At 38.3% G+C, this 22,357-nt stretch overlaps 1 protein-coding gene across 33 annotated transcripts in view; it reads right to left on the minus strand.

Annotated features, from left to right (window-relative positions):
- Positions 1-22,357, minus strand: part of RBFOX1 (RNA binding fox-1 homolog 1) — a 584,605-nt gene that overhangs the window by 414,919 nt on the left and 147,329 nt on the right. The window contains exon 1 of one of the 33 annotated variants that reach the window (XM_072349238.1): positions 8,510-8,524. The exons of the other annotated variants lie outside the window; for them this stretch is intronic. The gene's annotated coding sequence lies outside the window, so the exon portion shown is untranslated. Of the gene's footprint in view, positions 1-8,509; positions 8,525-22,357 lie in introns of those variants that run through there. 33 annotated transcript variants of the gene reach the window in all.

The raw sequence follows: 22,357 nt of genomic DNA on the forward strand, positions 1-22,357 counted from the left end.
TGCAATCAAACATAGCAAATAGGAATGCAATTAGACAATCTATACCTCAACATTGGCTTTTGCTCATTTGCGAATCACTTCTGTTAAAGTTTAAAATCCAAGAAAAAAATAAATTATTCACAATTTGCCGAAAGCACTGGAAAGTAACACACATTGCTAATGGAACCAAAATGATGAACAAAGCCAAGTTCCCTAAATAGCTAAAGCCCATATCTAGATGTGACACATGAAGATATAACACCCTACAAGACAACAGCTGAAGAAGGAAACTAAATCGTAAATAAAGCCGAAGAACCTCTTTCACGCTGCAGATGTCTTGAAACAATTAACAAGTCACTACTTGGTTAGTTATGGAATGATCGTTTTAAAGCACCTCTAATCCCCATACTTACACCAGCAGCCAAACACTTGCTAAAATGACAGAAAGCGATTCATATATTGCCAACTTCATTAGCTCATTCTCATTTTAGTCCACCATGTCAGACCAACAATCCTCCCTCTAATCCTATCAAGGGGATATTTTTTTTTAGGTTCCGTCTCTCACCGACTCAGATAGGGGAATCAAATACTGAATAATACATTCAATGAGTTACTTAATTAGCTAGGTGAAGGTGAAACTGAAACAGCTGAGTCAAATAATGAGATGTCAAGCACATCAGCTTCAACCAAGGAGGGATTTGAAAGCGTTCTACCTGACAAAAAGACAAACACAGTGTTTCTCAAGCACAGAATATTAAGGGATTTAATCTTTCAATTTCATTCCCTCCAAAAATATCATTTTGGAACAACAATCAGAGAAGTCAATTGAAAAGAACTAGGAGAGCAGAAATCACTCACTGAACATCAAGCATACTAAATAAGTAATAGCCAATTACTAAGCCTTGATTAGTTCAAAACAACACAAAGAAAAATGAAATGAAAGAAATTACGGAAAAGTAGAAAATGCAGGATAACTGTAATGGAGTATGCTGATAAACCAAATAGGTCTATCCTCATTTAACAAGAGATTTTATTCTCCAATACATCCCATAGAGAACCAAAATTTCACCCATCTATTACATCCATTTAGTTCCCCAAGTTGCTGTTCTACAGAGAATATGTCCTTCCTCCTTAGCACCTGATTACCAGACTCTGCAACTGATGCTATTTATTACAGTCAGAACTAGCTAATTAACCCCTGCTTTGTGCGTGTGTTTGGACAAAAGGCTTGATTTATCCCTGCCAGCAGTCTCTAAGTGATGATTTTGCCAGAATAAGGGTGCCTACCATTATGGTTTAGCCTAGGGGAATCATTACAGTGACTCTGCTCAGGGGGCTCCCAGGCAATGGCAGATACTCAAAACACTTCCTCACAAATGGAGCTAGACTGTGATGTTCTTGTTGAGGAAAAATAATACTGAATGAAAAGTGTCAAATGTTAAAAAACAAACAAACAATATAACACAAATCACAGTTCAAAGCAAAACGAGGTTAGTCCTCAAACCCCAGATGGATGACTGTAAGGACAACAAAGAACACGCTCTTCCTCACAACAATTTGAGCTAGGAAAAACTTGCAATATTCTTAATCCTCAGGAACTCCAATGGATCCAAGTGATTGGCATATCCCTCCATTATGCAGGATAAGTAGCTCTGCCTGCATCAGTTATTCTTGCCTCAAAATAACTTTGCATTAAAAGTAAAAAAAGTGGGGGAAAAAAGCAGCACAATGGGTGTAAATAGAAGTGACTGTGCATCACGTGGCCTGAAATTTGTCAAATTCACTCCAGTTAGAGGCCATTAAAAAGTTACTAAAACCAAGGGAAGTAATGTTCAACACTTGCTACTGTGAGCAATATTCAAATTAATATTCAGATGGTAAGTTCTACAGAAAGTAATGGCAATAATCCCCTGGGGCGCCCAATAAAACAAACACTTAAATTCACATTTTTAGAAACATCAGGCTGGGCTTATTAAGTAAATTGCTTTCCTTGAGTTTACTCAGTCTTATTCTCCCACTCCAAGCACACATGCAGCTGTCAGTTTCAAACATACCCTAAATGTGCCATATTTTTCTTAAATGGCAACACAATTTTAAGCGTTATGAGTAGTAGTACAGTTATAACTTATAAACAACATGGCCAATTCTTACCATATCAGAAATACAGCAATTATTTGCAGGTCTATCACAAATCTACATGTGTATGCAGATGCAGGTTAGGTTGTTTTCCAGCTACATCACTTATAAGATACCAATAATCAGGAATTCCATATTATAGTAGTTTTCTATCTTACCTACAGCAACAGTTCATCTTGGAGAAAATGTGGTTGTATTGTTATGCAGACTGACCAGTTCAGGCACAAAACACAAACTTCAAGGGCTTTGCATCCTGAAACAACTCACGGCACCACAGCATTTGCCCTGGCTACCCTAGCCTCTAATTAAGCACTTAATTGTGCTTTGGCCCTTACCTCAATGAGTAACATATAGTTGATGTTGAAGAACTGAAACATAAATGCACGTAGACAAAAAGTGACCATTATATTCACAACTGAGTGAAAAACAAACAACTGAAATGTCCTTCATAATGCACCAATGTCTTCTTTTCATTTTTTTGTTTGTTTTTCCCCCCCCCACTGTTGCTTTGATTTCTGATACTTGGGCTTAGCCTGGTGTTTATCCTGGAAAATCTCTTATGTTCTATTATATATTCTAACAAAATAGTCTATCATCTCTCTGTATCACAAGGCATTAACAGGTAGTACTCATTCAGTACCCATTCACAGAATGATTTGTCATATGTAAAAAGCCAATATAAGAGTAATTTTCAACTTCTGAAATGGAAGGAGAGTAGCAGTTCTCTAAGTTTAGTAAAATCTGGATTTTTATGCTGCATTCTCAACCAAAGGCCTGCCCACAGCAAGCTGTATGACCGATACACATTTGTGATGCTTGTCTGGTTACATATCTCCACATTTGACACAGAATTACCAGGGGTCTCTCAGTAGCTATCCTTAAGATTCCCAGATGCCAGACAAAATCCCAGAGCAAATTCCATACATCTGGGAATATCAAACACACGAATGAAAACTTAAGGAAAAAAGTGTAGACTCACAAAACCTCAAGAAAACATTGTTTCAGCCTAAAGCAGTAGCAATGACAAGCATAAGCAAAGGATCAGAACTCAATTTTTTGCCTCCCTAAATGACCTTACAGTTTTATTCATAACAGAAGAGTTTACACAAAGAAACAGTAAGTAGCTGGCAAGGTTTTGCTTTTCTCTTCTCCCTCCATCTTCCTTTGACAGACCACTGCTTGGCTAAACCATTTAAGTGTACGGAACAGACATGCAATGGCATGCTTGTTTCTTCAGTCACTACAATGCAAAGTTCTATTTCGTAATTAAATTAATGATGTAATACTGTAAAAGCATTACAACATATACAAGGTCAGAAAACACTGTACAACTGTAGTAAATATAGTAGATTCATTCCATGCTGTAGCCATTCAACTTAAAATGCTTCCTGATGAAATGCAAACCATTGAACATGTGCCTCCACGAGTCACCAGGAGTTATCAGCTAACAAACTTCACGTGGAATTGGAAGTTCTGCATAGTGCTACTGCAGTAAGGGCTTGCAACAACAATGGCAGACATATCATTAAATAGGCAAGTGTAGAAACATAATTAAATTAACTGATAATCATCTCTCTTCTTCTATCCAGCCTCTAATTTAATGCACTTGCAAATGTAATGAGGTTCACTGAATTGAAAAATACTGTGGAAATAACAGAAACAAGATTAAATTAATTGCAACACATACTGATAAGAAAGCTTGCCACAAATTACGTGAAGCACATTCCTGAAAGCCATTAGAAGGCCAGTCACACATCATGCACCTTGATGACAAACAGTACGTTTTACATTTTCTTCAACACCCCCGCATCTGGATGGACCACTGTGTTTCATGCACTAATTGATTGTTCTCCTCTCTTTTTCAAGTCTTCAGGTAAATAAAAACATGAAAAATGCTTGTGCAGTAAAAAGTTAACATTCGTCTACCAATCAAAATCATACTTAAAGTGAAGGAGACTGAAATGAAAGGTGTATCAATACAAGCAGAGAGAGTTCCAGGTGAGTTTCTGTAGTTACTATTAATGTTTCAAAAGGGAAATAACTGTTTATACTGTATATACCTCTTGTTACTTCCAAAAACCAAGCATTATACTGGGAACAGATGGTTTCTCAAGGCAGCCATACCAACTTTATTTTCTATTTTCAACATGCCTTCAATATAACTTCAGTTCCAAAAGATTTGGTCATAAGATCCATTAAAAACTGGCAGCAGAGTAGGAATTGGTGTTAATTAGTCTGGGCTTTCTCCCAAAACTCTACCAATTAAATAACAAGTGTTTAGTGCTATTAAGCTTACACTTTATAAATCTTTATTTACATAACAGTACCAGGGGAAAAAAAAAGGAAGAAGAAAGAGTGGGGTGGAGAAAAAAAGCAAAATAAGAACAAAACAATGAATACACATCTGATTTAAAAAAAAAACAAACAAAGTCAGTTGCTTCTTTTTTCTCCCCTTTAAGCTTATAAGTAGAAGGAGGCATTTCAAAACTCATCACTATGAGTATTGTCACTTTCATTACCAAAACAGATCTTAAATGCCACATAAGAGGAAAGACAAAATTTCAGTCTTATGCGGTAATGATTTCTTTACACACTCTTAAGTATTACTTGCACCCTTTACAGCATTAGACAGTGAATCCACTAATATATAGATGAAAATTCAGAAACTTGTATGACAAACAGGAAGCCTAACATGCAGCACTAAAACAGAATACTCAACATAAAACACACTCATATTCAGCTCATTAGCTGTCTGAACAAAATGTGTTCTTTAAAATACCGAGCCACTCAGCTCAGCATCCTGCATCTCTCTGTGGTCATATCAGCTTCAAAAAAAAAAGATGGAAATAAATAACCTGTTTCCCATAAAGGTGTTCTTCCTCCAAATAAGTTACCAACAACCTACTGTTGAGACAAACATCCATCTGCTTATCTTTAAAACAATGTAAGCCCTCCAATAGATCCAAGAACAGTGGTTCCACAGCCTCTCTGGGCCCAGTGTTTGTTTAACCTCTTTGTGCACACATTTTTCTAATACTCAAAAAGAAAATGAAGCTCCAAGTTTCAAAGCATCTTGTTGGTCCTCTGCTCGCATTCTTTTAGTACATCAATCTCTCTCATACCAAATTTAATTTAAATAGCATCTGATATTTTGTATAATAAACATATGTCCTCCCATATGTTCTTATTTGGAAATTCTTCCAAAAAGGAAGGGGAAATCATTCGTGACTAAAGCAATGATTGGACTAACTCCTACAAAAAGTCCTTTGAAAACTTCCCATATTTCCATGCTGACCATTGTCACTACACAGAAATAACTATGAACAATACTGTAATGCTGTGACTCTGTTTAGTTCTAATAGGATCATCGTGACCCACATTCATATTAATTTCCAACCTCGCAATTCCATGCTATGTTACACAGTGATTGTTGTTGTCCAAAACTATTAAATATACTTTTTTTTTTTTTTTACTATAAAGAAAGTTGGGAAAGGAAATAGTTTTGCACCAGTCAGGAATTATGTTGTTTATGGCCCAGTTATTATGAAAGGGTTACCTCCTGAGCTGGGGGCACATCCAAGAAATACCATCTTCCTGTATACCAAGAGCAGCTGCAACTGCTGCATTTTGCCAGTCTTCTTTTCAAATCACCAACAAAACCTGGTTATTTAAGGAGGCAAAACTACTGCAGAAATGTACAGATAAGTGTAAGAAAATAGGAGCTGGAGTAGAGTTTGTGGGGAAAATAAAAAAAATACATAAAAATGGGATGTTTCACTGGAGACACAGCAAACACACACAGCAAGACAGTTTTTAATTGAGATACTTAGTCTCTCGTCAAAACATCCGAGGGAACATTCTAGAATTGTCTGGGAAGACCACAAAAGGGGAAGAAGTCATCTTCATTTCAAAGTAGGGTAGAAAACAAGGAAAAGAAACAAGTCTTAAGTGAAAAAGGAAAAAAAAAAAAAAAAAAAAAAAAAAAAAAAAAAAAATCTAAAATGAAATATATATGGATGATCCTACAGTCATTTGAAACAACATGAAGATATGAAGATTTGGGAACTGAAAGGATAAACTCAAAAAGCACTTTGCAGGAAATCCTACATTACTTGTGAGGTAATTTTCTTCACGTTTGGGTTTCGTACACTGCGAGCACATCCTCAGTATCGCTTTCAGGTACGTGCCAGAACAGCCACTGCCATGACCTGCTTCAGGATCTCTGCTCTTTTAAAAGTCACAGAACTGTTTTACTTTCAAGTCAGGGAGTCTAACGTACAGCTCAATGGATAAGCAGAAAGACAAGGACAGCTGAAAAGGTCAGTTAAGTGCTCACTGCAGTAATTAAGACTTACACCTCATGAATTACTGATAGACTTTCTTTGTCTGCATCTTGAAACCATGCAAACCCGCTGGTGTGAATAACGTCAAAACTACAGAAAAGAACATTTCAAAAATCAATGCAGATTAAGGCAAGGTCGCAGTTACGTGCAGACAGCAGAGCTACCTGCTCCAGCCTGGGTCCTTCCCACTAGCAGCAGTGCCTCAGGAACTGCTCCAGCACAGGGTCTGCCATGGGCAGAACATGACCACAATGCGCTCCAGCATGGCCCTCTCTACAGCCCTGAACCAGCTGTGCCCAACATGGGGCACTCCCTGCTAAGAGGAACAATTGAGGGGTTGGAGTTCTTTTGTTGTATGCACTACCCAGGGCAGTTTATCTATTGAAATCTCAGCTAGGCTGCAGAGATGGATTTCATTCTCAACTTTCACAGAACACATCCTTACTACAATTAGTTTTACCTACTACCAATCTTGTAACAAAGCTGACAGCCAAGCACTCCCTATGAAGAAAAAAACCGGCATCTCAGGAGATAAGTGAAGAAGCAGGACTGGTGTACTTGTGCATGCACCAATAAATGCATGCTTACACATCTAAACAACCTACCATTAAGACGTTTTAATAATTAACCATAGCTACAGGCTACAACTAAGCTCAATATTTATCACAGCGTGATCATAAAAGAATAGGCTTACGAGAGCAGCACTCTAGGTCACTTTTTGCCATCATTTCTTCCACATAAGATGACAAAATGTGTTACCATAGTAATATCAATGTCTGTTCTAAAAGAAGTAGTGGTCTAGAAAGTTCTCTCTCCAAGAGTATGTGTTTTTTAGACATCCCTTACACTTCTGTCAGGCTAACATAGAATATACTGGCATTCCAATTTACAGAGGTGCTTCAACTCAACATGTACAAAGTCATGCATGCAAATGCATTCTTCTGGTATTAAACACGAATTGCTAGGATCAAAAATAATTCAATGAAGAAATCAATGTAGCACTACTATATTTCTCAAATATTTTTCTTTAAATCAGAATATACTTTCATACTTTTTTTCAGAGATACAAAACACACCTTTAAGCCACTGCATGCAACAAGATATGCTGTGTTGCTTAAAAAGTTCGGATTTGTGTTTGTTTTTATTCAAACACAGAGGTGAGACAGAACACACCACTTCAAACCAGAATGAGTTTGGACCATGAATTTCAAACCTTCTTCCAAGACCTGATGGAAAGTTCAGGAACAGAATCTTTCATGGCAAGGGTGCCCTACAACATTACATCAACTACAATTTCATACATCCCAGCCTCAGAATGAGCAAACTAGGAATGGTTCTCCTCTCCTGTACCTACTACAAATACTTCTACCTATTGAATACATCACTTTTGTTGAGTTGATTAGTTTTGACTTAAGAACGAGAACAAGGTAACAATTTCAACAGAACCCTTTGGGAGAAGGAACTGACATTCATCAACCAGCAACGGGGAGCAAACATTCTAGATCCCCAGCACGCTGTTTTAAAACTCAAGTGGACACATAAGAGCACATGTGCCCATCTAAAACTGCAGAGAATTGGTACCCACAGATATCAGATGAAGAAACACTGCAGATGCAACAAGCATTTACATCAATAAAATGTGTAAATCAGAATATAAAATCTGTGATACTCCCTACTCTCAGCTCATGAGGGTAACAGCTTCCCTCTCCCCCAGTGTAATTTGTTGGATTTTTCTCTGTTTTTTTTCCAACACATGTAGCTTGCAAAGGTCTTGGGTGTTAGGTCTTTTAAAAAAACATCTATTTAACCATCCCAGTTCAAGAACTGTTCCAACACTTGAACATCCTGCAACCCAACAGCTTACAAACATGAGATAGTAGACACAAAGATACAATTATGCTCATTGCATTAATGCAAACACTAACAAGGAACATGCACTTGTAACACAATCAAAAACACAACAGCAGCAGCAAAGTCCTAGGCTGCAAAAAGTAAGGCTTTGCACAAACACAACAGCCCTAAGCACAGAAATAAGAAAAGCAGCTGCTTACCTTTAGAAGACCTCAGGTAGGAAGGCACCTCCAGCAAGATCCCCTTGCTTCCACTGCCAACACTTAAATGAGGTCTGGGAAGGGGTGGCTCCTGGCTCCAGCTGTTCTAGTCAATCAGATGCACTGCTTGCACCTGAGCTCCCTTAGGTTGGCCCTGCCTTCCCACCAGGTGCTCAATCACTGTTTCAAGCCAATACTCAGCATTTCTGCTACAGCACTATACTTGTTTTTAGAATATCATTTCAATTATTGTCTGCTTGGATGCTAAATCACCCTCTGAAATGGATATGATTTTTTCCACAAGAATAAGACATACACACAAGACTGGATTTAAAGTTTTAGTTTAGTAAGGGAGAAGCACTACTCCACAAACAGAGATTTCTTTCTAGAAAGGAGCTGAGTGGAAGATGTGGGGAGAAGAAAGGGAAGAGAAAGAAATGAAATAAATATAGAATCCTGATACATTACATAAAAAAGACTAACTACTGTCCAGAATAGTAGAACAAAAGAGCATGCTTTAGAGTTCATGTTAATTGGCATGGCAATTAATAAGACATATAGCACATGGTAGAATCAGTTCTGCCATGTGTTAGCTGTGTCCAGGTGGAGAGAGGGCATGCTTGCCACGTTCATCAGCATTAAGATTGCTATTTCATGCCAAGTTTTATTTTATCAAGCTCCATTAGTTACTATGATGGAATAATAATAATAATAAAATTGATCAGCATTTTTATTTGAAGTCTCTCATCAAAAATTCCAAATAAAAATAACAAAAACACCTAGAGCTGAAATTTGTAGCTAACCTTAAGGGTAATTAATATTCTATGTTGAGTTTATAAATTGATTTTCATAATTATGTACAAATGAATACATTTGTTACCAATGCTGCATATAATTCAGAAATACTGGTAGAGGTTATACGATGAGCGACAGATGCACAGAGTGGCTTCTCTGAAGGGTGTTTAAGGTCAGAGGCAGAAAAAAAGTGTAATGAATTTTAATTTCAGATCAAGATCACAATAGCAAAAAAAAGAAAAAGAAAAAAAAAAAAAAAAGAAATCTCGTTCCTCTTTTTAATCCTTAAATAACTGTAGCTATTTCAACATCAGACTTTTTTTTTTCCCCTCTCCGTAACTTCCAGTATCCATCTAACTATGCTGATAATGCCTCCAGCCAAAGGCAGCCACTATTTCCAGTACAATTAGTCACAGTATTTTATAAACAGTAATCTGAATCCTTTCCAACAGCCAAACCATTTGGCACAAAATACGTATCTGCCCTCTCTTTGCCTGATGGTAAGCTAGATGAAAACAATTGGTGCCCACCTTCAAGAAGGTCAAGAGTAAACTTGACAGTTGCAGGACGTAACGCTGTTTTGCAGGTCAGCGTGGAACCTATAGCAATGCAGAGCTCCCCCCTCCCTCATCATTATGAACCACTTCTACATCCTTTACTTTGGGAATTAGGAGTGCAAACGTATGTGTGTGTGAATATATATATATATATATATATATATATATATATATATATATATATATTCTACTGTAGAATCTGTCTTTCTATTTCACGATAGCTGTGCTACTTCAGTAGCACTAGCTACCTGAATACAAATTTATTCAGATTTTAATGGCAGCCTCCCTGTCTCGGGAATCATCATGCAGTTTGCTTTTCCCTTTGCATTTATTATGTGATAGCAAGAGCTTCCCATAAATTTCCCTCAGAACATGAGCAAAACAAACCTCTGAGAAAGCACAAGAGAGATGATTTAGTTTCACGAGTGAAGAACTTCCCACTTAACGAGTCACGCACCATTCACAGAGACTTGCCATAGCATTTTTACTTCTACAAACAGCAAAGAATGACAGTCTTTAAAACCAGACATCTTAAATGCACTGCATCTTCTCTTCAAAAGCAGTTATGTTCAGTAACACCTACACATTCAGAATAAATTAGCTTTCTTATTCAGTAGTGTCAACAAGAGAAAGCCCGTGAGAAAAACTGAGAAAAATTAATGCTAGCCTCTGCCAAAATACTTACTAAATATACTTTCTTACCAACGCTTCCCTTGCTGATAGGCTGTTTGGTGCCATAGAAAATAAGGAGCGACATATAATTTCTAATAAGTTATTTCTGCTACTTAGCAATCATTTGAAAAATACCCATAATTTTTACACTCATTAAAGTAATGTTCAATAATACTAAATAAGGGAGAAAAATATATTTTCTCCTAATTTTTTATTATCTGCACAAAGCATACCATTGAATACCTTAGAAATACCTGAACTAAGGTCAAAAAGGGGACAGCAATTACCTATTTAACTGCTGACCACTCCATTAAGAATGTCAATGAAAGTACGCAGTAGTATAAGCTGTGATACTCTTTTTTTTCCCTGTAGTAGCCATCTGCCTATTACCAGCTGGAGAAAAAACCTCAACTCATTTCATACCTGCAACTGAAGAGCTGTCATCTGGTGACCATGAGTGTATTTGAATTCAAAGGCATGACGAGAAAGTACAAAATTCTGTATTCTGTAGTCCCACAAGCCACGCAATTCTCCCTCTTCAATTACTATTGAATATCTATATAGCTTTCTCTGCTGTTCCTTTTTTAATGTAATGCCATAAATGAATTCCCTTAGTGAACAGGGTCATGAAAAGACTTACAGTTCTTTTTCGCAGGTGAAGTTATTTTACCCAATATCTGTTTAGATCTGTTTTGCTCAAAACGTTATTCTTAAAGACAACTTAGCAAATTTTTCAGCATCACACAGAGGTCACACTGAGTAGGGTCCCGTGATGGCAACATGCCTTTCATGACCTTAATCAGAAGTTTAAGTGCAGGACAGAAGAGGGAAGTGAACCTAGAGATGCTGGCATAAGTGCCTGGTTACTTGTTCAATGGAGGGCATACATTACTTTTACTTCAAACAAATCCACTGGAAGTTAAGTTTTGCCTCTGTCTTCAGACAGCTCTTCCTGGTTAGCCCTTCCTTCCACAGAGTAATGTGATTCAACTCACAAAACGTCAGATTAGTATCTATACTCTTCTTTTGCTACTAATGTGACACTTGAAGAGAGTCACACAACTAAGTAAATAGAACCCATTTTCTTCACACAGCAATATATTTAGCACTAGGTAAGTAATTTGTCATTTCAGAGTAAATTTGCAATGTGCTGACATATAACACAGACCATTCTAGCAAGGTATTTGTCTTGCAAATAAAACAGAAGGTTGAAATACTGTCTCTTCAATACAAAAACTGTGCAGAAAGAGTCTACAAGTAGTTAATTCCATGCAAATTGAGTCTTCAGACATGAAACAGTGTTAATAATTACAGGAAAAACCAGATATAGTTACATTTACACAAATGCCACATGTGACCATCTGCTATGACTGTCTTAGGGTAGGGCGTTGGCAGATATTGCATAATCATCTGCATATGACAGATAATTTTAGCCAAATCTAAATAAAAACCATATTCCAATACATCTGAAGAAAAAAGTACTTGCAGTCCTATCAAATATCCAAAGTGCTTTTTAGTATTAATTGTAAATTTTATAAAGCCTATTGTGCTACAGACACAATGAAGCAAAACATACGTTGTGCTGCCTGGAATCCTTTATTCATTTTACTCCCCTAAGTCTTTTGGAAGAAGCGCTTTAGTAGTTAAATGATAAAATGTACTTTTAGCTTTGTTTGCACAAGGCCTGTTTGTTTGCATAGCTTATTGCTCTGGCAAGAAAGATATTTAGAATATCTTTGAAAAGGCTTTTTGGAACAGGAAAATATCCACAATCAGTAAAGGTTGTCCTTGTAGAACACACGGCAAAGATTTCCAATTTAAACAGAAATTTTTGCAGTCATATCCCATTTAACTCTGTTGATTTACAACTCATTATTTAATCAGGGCACAAAAAAAGAGAAGTGTGCTGGAACAAAATGCTATTGGTACTGAAGGTCGTTCTCTAAATAACATGAAACAAGTGTTTCTTAAAGCTGCCTTTAAAAAAAAGAAAAAAAAAGCCAAATTACTTGAAGATCTAACAAAATAAATATTGTTATTGAAGACAATTGAATTTTCTAGTACTTATTCTAAATACATTATGGAATTAAAATTGATTGAAGAGATTTAATTTTCCTTAAATAGATTGGAGCAGCTGAGAGGGTGAAGAAAACGTGGTAAGCAAGTTTCCTTAAAAAAAGACTCGCTCCTCAGGATTGAATTAACAGGGAGGACAGCATTTGTTGCAAGGTGTGTGTACAGCTGGACATACTGGATGCTTCAACACCTTCAGATGTGCAACTGCCCCAAGAAAGAAATGCTCGAACCACATATTAACTTAAGTAGGAAGAGACCAACTGAGGTCTCCAGTCCACCCTACTGCTCCAAAAGCAAGGTAAACACCCACGTGGGCAGAAGTCAATCAGCGACATAACATCTTTTGCTGCTTGTGACACCTATGGGTCTAAAATAATGGGAAATCACACTGCCTCAAATTCATCCACCAAATGTAAATAATGCAATGAGGAAAAGGAACGTTTCAAGCCAGTATCTAAACTTCATTTCTTCTTGAATTTCACAGCACCATTCATTTCCTAGTCCTGTGTACTGGGTATTATTTTCAAATACCAAAACACCAGAAGCACTGAAAACCTCTTTGGGATACCAACTTCTCTCCAGCCCAACGTAGATCATACCTACTTTCCTCTTAAGAAAAACAGCTCTCTTGTCATGGTTTTGTAAATTTTAGAGTCAATATTCCACATCATAACATCATGTGCAGTACAGATCAGCTCTTTATCAGCTCTCATTCATGAAGAGAAAATCAAAACAGTAAACACATTTCGCCTACAGTGCGCCATGCTGGAACAACTGTAACAGCCCTCAATAAATCCCCAGAGCATCAGCAGGCACCCGGCGGCCTGAGAATATCTGAGTTAACTGCTGGACCTTTCCTTGTCCTGGAAGCATCCCTGGAAGAATATTTCAAAAGAAACTGTGTCAGTTTTTGCTTCTGAGAAGCACATCCTCCAGAATTGGGCATCTGGCATTATGATTCTGGAGAATATCTCCATGGAGCATGTTGCAAACTGCACTGTACAGCTTGCCAATACAAATGATAATGGTGATGTAATGAATTCCACATTCAAATATATAATAAATAGGAGCTCATGGATGAAACTCAAGAGCTTAAGAAAACAGACAGAGGACCACAACTGCTCTAACACTGACAGGTGAGGCATGCCAGATACCCAGAGCTGCTGAGAGCAAGAGCCAATAAGGCCTTGTACAACTGCTTCTGGCAGTAGCACTCTGTCCAATGCATTGTTCAATAAATCTTTCTATATTTAAATACAAACGTGTATTTAATTTGCCTCAAGTCACACAATAAAAATTCCCCAACACAACACGCAGCATCATTGCTTTCCAGATGCAAATTTCTGAAGACATCTCATTTTTAGATATATCAAAATCAAACCCTTTCTAAGCTTGCTTTAATAGTGATCCGCGGCCTTTCATGTCTACTGTACTAATGTCACAAGCTTGAGATTCAGGGTCCTACACAAGATCTGCTATTTTCAGCACTTAAAAGGTTAGTTCCTGGATCTTAGAGCAGTTTTTCTGTGTCTGTTCCTCTGATTCAGTAAAGTAGGTCACTGTCGCCTCAGTGCCTTCCTTTGATTCTACCATCTTGTCTCTTATTTAATTACTACATAGTGGAATGATTCTCACTGCTCACAGTGCAGATTAACTCATACTAGTCTGTCAGCAGTAAAATGAACCTGAAATAGCACTTTTGGGGGTAAATGAGATAACAGAAAGCCATGTTTTACAAGCAATAAACCTCAGCAAACATAGTGAGGTTTTTCTGTGAGTCATCTTGATATCAGGCTTGTGTGGCAGTTATACTTGACATAAAATTTCATCTTCAAATTAAACACTTTCCCAAAAACTACTGTTATGTTTTCCTACACCACTGTGTTTTTTTTTTCTTTATTACAGCAAAAATGAACAGCAGCATAAAGCTGTTGAAAAAGCCACCCTTCTGTTCACCACACTCAAATTCCTTTATTCCATTTACTTTATCCCAAGTATAATAGTTTGTATTGCATTGATTGCTGCACCTCTTCTGCAGACACAGGGCTATGCAGTTGTTACCTGAGATGAGCAACACGTTATTTAAGTAAACTTAAGAGTCCCACAGAGACTGATATTGAAGAATAGATAAACACTACACTGACAGTGTCTCCCACACCTGAGTTTGGTAAATTAGGCTGAAGGGGGAGAGGGCAGCTTGGTTCCTTGGCCCATTTTTATCCTGGCCTTTATTTGAGAATGACAGCAATGACAATGTGCAGAAAATACAAGTCACTTTTGCATGTAGGCATTTTTGAAACGGTGACCCAGAAAGCAACAGTTCCAGTCCTACTTACTGAGCTAAATTACACTGCAATGAGTTTAAAAAATATTTGGAATTGCTCAAATTTATTTGGAAAAACGATACTTTCCCTAAGGAAAACAACAGTCCTACCTGGTTCTGCCCTTCTCCAATGCAAACAAAAAATAATTCTAAGAGCAAAGAAATACATGAAACTGCAGAAGATCAAATTCATTCCATAAGGTATCATCTCACGGGAGACTAAAAGCCAGCTATGAAACAGTCCGCTCATTAATTTATCTGGTTTGACTACATAATGCAACGTTCAAATCTGGGACACAACTTGAACTGGGGCAAGTAGTCATTAGTTAACCCAGTTTCTGTAATTTCACCTCAGTCGTGTAATTCTTTTCCTAACAGCAAATATTTGATGACCTGCCACAAGATGCAAACAAAAAATACTTTGGAAAGTGTTGTTTCTTCTTCTTTGCATGGCTCAGTGAAGACTATTGCAGGAAAAGAACTGAATGTGAGAGCAACATCAAGGAAAGACTCTCAGGAGTGCATTACCGCGCTTATGTAGTGACAGCCACAAAAAGACTGTAACGTTTATCATACAGTTTCATGTATAAGATCAGAACTTATTTCTCTGCTATCCTGGCTTCCTCCCCCTCTGCCAGGCAGCGCACACGACCTTGCAGTCTTTGTGGATTCCAGCTCTCTCCTGAAGTACCCATCAATCACATAATTAAAGTCTTTTACTCTCACTTTAGGACTCTAGCCAGGTTGAGACATATGCTGCTTAGGCATCTTATTGAAACATTAATTCAAGCGCAGACTTTTGTTTATCTCATCACCATCACAGGAAATTTTCATCCCCCCATCTTCCAGCTACCATATTTAAACACAGCGTGTATGGAATGTAACAGAGCCACCAGCACTGCAATCTATTATATTTCCCAAAAATTAAAGGTAGTTTTTTCTTGCTTGGTTTAAAAAAAATAAAATTAAATTAAAAAATTGATGGTTTGATTTGTCTCTTTTTTGATGCCCTGGCATCAATTAGTGCTCACAGTGATCACCATGACCTGTTCTGAAAGGGAAGGGAAGCTTCCACACAATAAGAGCTCAGCTGGATATGGCTGGTTCTTGCACCAGCCATGGGGTTTTGTGACCAGACTGCATGGCACACGTAACTACATTGAGTCCACATCATGGGTTGCAACACAGCAAAAGATTAAAGGACAGTTATGAATGCACGCAGAGCTTTCAAAGTGCCTGCTGCCTTTGCAGATGCATTAAGTGATGATGAATCAATGCCTTACCAACGCTCAGAACTGAACACAGGCTGCAAATTACGACCAGACATTACAATAAAAAAATTTCCAGAGAGCCAGATGTCAGAGCTGCCATATCTGGCAATGCACAGCAATAAAGGCTGTCAGGGTGCAATCTCAAGCACTGACTGACAACGACCTGCAACCATCAGCACATCTCTACCATCCGACTGAAAGTTGCACAGCACATTAACAACGAAGCAGTACATGAGAATCAGAAATTAAGCACAGTTTATAATTATCATTTGTTAAAAAAAAAATAAAAAAATAAAACTCCTCTCATGTTTATCTTTTGACAATGAAAGAGAGAACTGCAGTATTCATATAATAATTTCTACCACATAATAGAAGCATTTAAGTGCACTCTGTCAACTAAACTCTAAAAGAGAATCTGATAAAGGATGAGTCAGTCTGAAAATACAACCTGCAGTGAAGGCCAGTATATCTCCCTCTTACAGCACAACTGCTTTCAACATTTTTTTTTTTTTACTTTTTATTAACAAATAACAGCTCTGGTACAGTGCGCTTTCATTTTCACACATTCGCTTAGATTGAGAACTATGTCATTTCCATTCAGCACTTTTCACCTCTTTACCATCACCAGCACAGACCCAGGCAGACCAAGTAATTCAAACAACATCTGCTTGCTCTGAAAAGATACGCTTTTAACAACAAAAAGTCCTTATTTAACAATTTTTGCTTGGAAGGAGAAAGATCTTTTTATGTGCGTGCATGCAGGAATTGCGATAACTATCTGAAGAGACGATGATACAAAACAGTGCAGTACTGCAGATAAAGCAAGTAATTGTCCTAAATGATTCAAGGAAGGTACCACATATTGGTAGTCCTGCGTTATATACAACAATGTGCTCCGAATTCAGTGAAATAAGAGATCTGGGAGATCAACTCCTTAACAATGTCTTGTTATTGTCATCTCATTATGAACGATGAGATTTTGCAATAAACACATTTGTTTTGCATCTATTGTCTTTTTTTAATGCGTGTTGCTCAGCTGTTTAAATAAATTAATTCCAGACATTCTGCTTAAATAACGATCACAAACAGTTTAACATTTCTTACAAAATAGAAAACTCAGAAGCTTACATTATTGCTAATTAAATACTTCAGTATTTACATCACTGGGTTGGTGGAATGAATGCAGAACAGTGGGACAACCTATGTCATTCTTACTCATTTTTTCTACCTGTAGAAGCCATGTAATACTAAGATTCTTGAAGAAAGGCACCACAGTCAGGCACACCTGGCTTGCTGCCTTGGTAATGCATTGTGTTAGAAACAATTACCTGCCCTACCTTCACCGATTAGTGTGAAGAATGCAACCCATTGCATTTACACTAGTAGGTACATGAAGTTTTCATAAGACTGAAATACATACACAATGTATGTAATGCCTGGAGAAAAAACAAGATTTAAGCAAAATTTGCAATAAATAACTGATTAATATTAGCCACGTACATCTTTTGTGAGCCTTCAGTAAAGCCCATTTTAGTGCTCTGTAGAGCTAGCACTCAGTTTACCACTTCCTCATAACTCTTTCAGGGATGCCATCCAGATACTGCCAGTCTATCTGCTCACCTCTAGTGAAAACAATAGGAGCACTTAAAAATCTGGTCAGGAGAACCGAACAGGAGCAGTAAATGGGTTCTAAGACAAAAGCCTACGTTCCAAACTTCAGCTGGCATATTCAGGTTCAGCACAGCTCACCCAGTTCCCACTAGAACTTCACATTTAGAAAGCAGATGCCCAGACCTCAGGCTTTTGAGGATCCCACGGATGCATGTGAATTTCAGCGTGACTATCAGACATCAGACTTCACTTACAGCACATTTATTCCTTTAAGTGGACATATCTGCCTTAGCCACATCTATTCATTAGGGATACACTTCTTGCCTCCATTCACGGCCTCATTATTCTTACACAGACACTACAGCGTTCAGTTTGCCCACCCAGAGTTTCTCTATTCCTATCAAATAAAAGAGCAATTTTGAAGAATACCAGAACTACTGATCTGCCTTTCTTTTGTGGGTTTTTACATGTTCAAACTCCTCTGCTTCAAAAAGTACAAAGTCTGGTGGTTTGATTCTTCTGTACTACACTGCAAAAAAGACAGCAACCTGAAGAAAGAACTAAAATACAAGAAAGGAAGAAAGAGATGGAATTCACTTGCGTGGAAGGAGTATGGAAATAAATACAGACTACCAAGAAAAGAGATAAAAAGTGTAGAAATATCAAGATAGGCAAGAGACAGCAAGAGTTACTATAGAAATGAACAATAGAAATATGAGAAAGCTTTAGGAAGATACATATAAAAAATACATTTTTAAGTATATATAAAACAGAAGATAATAGATAGATGTTTAGAAAGGATAATAGATTATATATAATAATAAGCTGGAGAGGGACTTCTTGCATGGGCTTTAAACTAGAAGAGTAGAGATTTAGATTAGATATAGGGAAGAAATTCTACACTACGAGGGTGCTGAGACATGGGCTGCTCCCTACCCGTGGGTGCCCCATCCCTGGTGCTGCCCAGGGCCACACTGGATGGGGCACTGGGCAGCCTGGTCTGGTTGGACTGGACATGCTTTAGGGTCCCTCCAAGCGCAAGACATTCTCTGATTCTATGTTCTATATGAAGTTATGGTATTTGGTCTCATCAAAAAGGAGGCCAGAGGTGGTCACATCGCATTTTGCTCCCAGGGTTATTATTGCTGTTGAAACCCTCGTTATTCCATGTAAGGGAAAGCAATAACAGCATCAATTTAGATTGCTCTGCAGGTAGACAGCCACCAGAATGATAGCATATACAGAAAAACATTCAGGAAAATGAAATTTACTTAAATATTTTCACAGGTTTGAAATGAGCTTCAAAGTGATTATACCTACTAGGATCTGCCAGTCTATATGGTTAAGTGTTAGTGTTTCAGCATCACACCAACAGCATTACAACTCCTCATTACTACACGCAGTCTCACAGAAGTGAATCTTCTGTTTCCCTCAGAGATTCATTCCTGGCTCTTCCCAGAGAAGCAAACCTGAGGATAGAGGAGGGGCACTGCCAAATTAACTGGCTCTTAACTGCAAGAAGGGCACCAAGAGCTTATCCTTTGGGAGCAGGAGAAATCACAAGCTGCAGGATCCCCATGGCCAAGGGGAAGCACATTTCATGGTCATCAGATTCAGGCTATCAGATGAGGACATCTATAGAGATTTTACCTAGAGGTGCAGAGCCGGGTCATACGGCATCCAGGACAGCTCTTGTTCCAATCTGGCTTGTGGTTCAAGGATGGCTACAACAGAAGAACTGATGTTTGTCTCCTTTGTGCCACTATTGGTCTTCTGATTAAATACTCTGTTTCTATTGAAATTCACATGAGAAGATCCATTCTCATTGTGTCTAGTATGCATATGAGTCACCCAAACTACAAAGTGTAAGTAGTTACTCGTTACATCTGATTCAGAGCAAACATGATGACAAACAACAGCAGAGAGGAAGTTTCTACTCTCTGAAGAAGTGGCAGAGAGGGAAATGAGGCAAAAACCAGAACATCTCAACCAAGGGAACTGTTAATGGCTCCCTGTGCAGATGTGGAGCATCATTGGTCCAACTAAACCATGCCTCAAACAGACAGGCAAGGTATCAGAGAGCAGCTACAGGCTGGGTGGCGAGTCAGCCTTATTGTTCCACTCTCTTAACAAGCACATAGAGGCAGCAGTGAGATCCTGTCTGGACAGGAGTGGAAAATCGGGGCAACCGGTTACATTATTTTGAGACCCAACTAAATTAAATCATTTGAATTATATCTTTAATCTTCCACATCAAAAACATTTACAACTAGACAATATAAACCCCTACTTCTAGTGTAATTTATTGATTTTGCAGATGATTCTGAGCAGTATCAGTCTGAGTTAACAAATAATCTTGTCAATTTATGAACATAAAAAGAATTTTTCAAGCACCCTGGAGATCCTGAATGAATGGCAAGTTTGTAGATTATCAGCTGCCTTTCTCAATTGCTAAATATAATTAAACTTAGAACACTTGAAGTAAAAACAGAAAATAAAATCTCTCCTGAGCTTCACACTGTATTTTCATGCCCATGCTGACTTAACATGTAATATATCATCAAAGCAACATTACACTGATGATACAGAATTTATGAGGGATAACCTGTGTCTTATTAAATAGGAAGTTAAAAGCAACAGGGGAGAACAGTAGATGAGCACATTAGCAATGTTTTCCCATTTCTAGAGGCTGAGAGAACTAAGTGTGGGGTTTTTTTAAGAGGAGGTCTTGGAAAGGGAGATGTAACTGTTCAGATGGGACCTGGTTGGTAACATGCATGTATTTTATAGCTGTTCAATTCTGCATCCTGTGAACTAAAGTGCTTTTCCAACAGTCATCTACAAATATGAATCCTATCAACACAAATATTCTTTTTTTTCAGGAAAAGCTTTTGCCTCTGTCTTTTTCTCTTAGATGAGTTCTGGCCAAAATGAGATGTTCTCATTTGTATCTATTTAGTCCACTTCTCTAGTTAGCCATATGTTTCTGCATATTTGAAAAGCGGATCATAAAAAAAAAAAAAAACAAACAACACAAAACCAACAACTTCAATGATATTTGTATTTTATATTCAAGACTGCAGCTTACCATAGGATATTAAAGACACTGCATCTTCATCAGCTTAGTGCCAAAATTACAGTAAGCACCTCCCTCACCCTGCTGGCCACACTTCTTTTGATGCAGCCCGTGATACAGCTGGCTTTCTGGGCTGCAAGGGCACAATGCTGGCTTATGTCCAGCCTGCCATCCACCAGCATCCCCAGGTCTTTTTCAGCAAGGCTGCACTTTCACCCCCAAGCTTGTATTAATGGTGGATGCTGCCTTGATTCAGGTCCAAGACCTTGCATTTGGATTTTTTGAACCTCGGGATGTTCACCTGGGCCAACTGCTGAAGCCTGTATAGGTCCATCTGCACTGCACCCCCAGTTTGGTGTCATCAGCAAACTTGCTGAGAGTGCACCCAACCCCACTGTCATTGCCACTGACGAAGATATTAAAGACAATCAGCCCCAGCAATGACCCTTAGGGGACATCACTCACAGGCTGATAAAGCAGGACTTGCCCTTGGTGAAGTCACGGTGGCTCTGCTGTGTGACATCCTTGTCTTCCATATGCCTTAGCACAGCTTCCACAAGGATCTGCTCCATGATGTTTCCTGGCACAGAGGTGAGACCGCGCACAAAACCTCTCTACAAAAACTCCTTCACACGGAGCAGGGGATGTTTCAAGGCTCCACAATTGCAAACTGAATGCTAACATTAAAATCTAATTCTATTATCTCTTGGAGGTGATGGGAACAGTGCATGGAAGAGAAAGGAAGAGGTGCTTATTCTGATGAGAATTAAGATGTGCAGGAGCAGGAAAAGTACATTATGAGCTCATTCAATGGAAGACATACAATGTAACTAAAAAGCTTAAAACTGACTAACAAAACACAGCCAGAAGTTAGGACAAAACAAGAAATGAAATTCTCCATTCTTATCCCAGGGACATTTGCTTTAGGTACCTGGCCAACAAGATAGATAGATCAGAACAGAGTATACTACAGCAAAACCACAGTAACATTACCAAGGTGAACCTCCAGTTTAGATTTGTGCTTACACTGCATATGTGCGATTTTAGAGCTGTGAAGCCCCTGAGCTTCACGCTCAGCCTGACCCTGCAGCACTGCCACGCAGCACACTGCCCAGCGGGAGATGCACACCCCCAGGCTACATACTTCTCCTTCTGTGCCAATTTACAGAGCACTCAAAATGAGCAGGAGCCCCGACTACAGAGTTCTGGCATTCCCTTCTCTGGGAAAAATCTGTATGCCAGTGTGAAGCTACTTTTCAAGAAAACCTGTCAAAAAGGAAATTTTCTATTCCCACTCTGAGACATATGTCCCCCTGCTAGGCTTTGTAATGCGTCCAGATTCCGCTTTTATAGTGCATGATTCATGTGCTAAAGAAAGCATCTTCACAAACTATTATTTAATAATTTATGATAACTCCCCAGCAAAAGAGGAGAATAACCAGAACTACCTAAATTTTGCCTCACATG

The sequence above is a fragment of the Excalfactoria chinensis genome, chromosome 14, assembly GCF_039878825.1.
Source record: "Excalfactoria chinensis isolate bCotChi1 chromosome 14, bCotChi1.hap2, whole genome shotgun sequence".
Classification (NCBI taxonomy): domain Eukaryota; kingdom Metazoa; phylum Chordata; class Aves; order Galliformes; family Phasianidae; genus Excalfactoria; species Excalfactoria chinensis.